The sequence below is a fragment of the Charadrius vociferus genome, unplaced genomic scaffold (assembly GCF_000708025.1).
Source record: "Charadrius vociferus isolate BGI_N301 unplaced genomic scaffold, ASM70802v2 scaffold259, whole genome shotgun sequence".
NCBI lineage: Eukaryota > Metazoa > Chordata > Aves > Charadriiformes > Charadriidae > Charadrius > Charadrius vociferus.
In genome coordinates, this window is record NW_009661368.1 from 5,990,886 (window position 1) to 5,992,643 (window position 1,758).

Consider the following 1,758-nt stretch of genomic DNA (forward strand, 5'->3'; position numbering starts at 1 on the left):
GGAGTGGTATGAATTTAGATTCTTCTTTAGGGCTCTCAGTCTATTAGTAATCTTGAATTTGTTAATTGAAAATTGCTTCCTCTGTTTGTTGTTGGCCTGTCTGCGGAGGGGGATATTTCCTGCTTTTGGACTGCGTCGCTGGATCTATAATAATGCACTTTGTACATTAGTGCCAGGCACATTTGTAATTGGCTACCCTATTAAAGAACACTAATGATCTTACAAGTGTTCACAAATAATGAATAGAACGGCCCCTCGCTGAATTGAGTAATTTATTCACTGACATACTTGCAGATCTGTTTTTCCATTATTTAACCCAGCTTTAGTTTTCTGCCTGCCTCGCAGAGATGACTTCTCTTTTAGCTGTGAGTTGGAGAGAATATGGGTCACAGGAAACATACTGCTCCTAAAAACGTAGGGCTGCTCCATGCTGGCTCTTCTTTTAACATGCATGGTAGGATTTGGAGAACAAGCGGCAGCAGTTTTAGTCTCGATGCTCCTCTTGTCCGTTAGTAGTTGTTGGGATTCTCCTGAGGCATAAGGAGAGGGGCAAAAAGCCAGGACTTGGGAAATGCGCTCTGGAAGGTTATGTTGATTTTCCCATTTAAGTACAAATTTCAGGAAAAGCACGTCAACGATATGGAGTGGTAGGAATGGTTTTCCAACTGCTGCCCCTCTCAAGAGAGGGAACCACACGGCATCCCCACGTGCTTCCTGCGCGCCACGAAACTTGGGGCAACCGTTTTGCTGCTTCCCTACTAACCACGCTGCGGCAAAGTGCTTTGTGTTGAAACAAGCAGCCCATCTGAGCTTGCAGTTTTATTTATGTACAAAAAGCCTGTCCTAAAGTGTCGTTTACTTACAACAAAGATGCAGAAGTGTGCAGTTCACCCACCATCCGTGACTTGTTGGGTTGTGAGGGATACAAAAGTCACTGCAGTAGCAGTTGGTGGTCCTGGGCTTGAGTTTGTTTGGTTGCAGGTCTTCCCGTTGGACTATAATGACCCTTTTCCATGGCGGATGTGGGTGTGGGGTGGGCACCTCTGCCTCACCTCAGGCTTCTGGAGCCTCCTGAGTCTTGTGAAGGTGTATCAGGAGGAAATATTCCTCAGGGCAGAAGCCAGCCAGGGTGTGTGGGGCAAAATGGTAATGCTGGACCATAACCAATAGGGTGGGTTAAAGAGCTGATTTGGGTCAGAACATCTGGAGATGGACTTCCTATGCTGGCGGCTTGGTCTCTGTGCAGCTTGGTGACCACATCACGGTGGAGTTTCATTGCGTGAAGTAAGTTGAATTTGGGCTTCCAAGTCTTAAGAGGGCAGGTTGGAGCTTGGAGAAGCGTAGCCAAAGGGAATGGCTTTGCTTGAGGGGGGTCTGTGGTGGGGTTAAGCAGGTCTGGTGGCCGAGTGGACATGTGGAGATGGTGCACGGGCTTGGGTGCTTCCTGTGAACCTGCGGCAACGTCTGCGCCCGCTGCCAGTGGGACCATGTCGAAGCCACAGGGATGGGCATCCCGTGACAGGCTGTTCCCAGCCCTTCTCACGGGGCCTTTGCAGAAGGAGCCCATCCATAGTGATTTTGGAGGGGGTGGGGGGAGAGGGATGCCAGAGCCTGGTTTTGGGAGGAGACAACGGACCCTGGCTTGGGGGGGCAGCAGAAATATGCCAGACCTTGATTTTAGAGGAGGATGCCAGAGCCTCCTTTGAGGGGGAATGCTGGAGTCTTATTTGGGGGTGGGAGTTGCTGGAGCCTTATTGG

General features: G+C 49.8%; 1 protein-coding gene across 1 annotated transcript in view; it reads left to right on the forward strand.

The window, feature by feature from the left end:
- KCNQ2 (potassium voltage-gated channel, KQT-like subfamily, member 2) overlaps nucleotides 1-1,758 on the forward strand; it is a 77,982-nt gene that overhangs the window by 5,773 nt on the left and 70,451 nt on the right.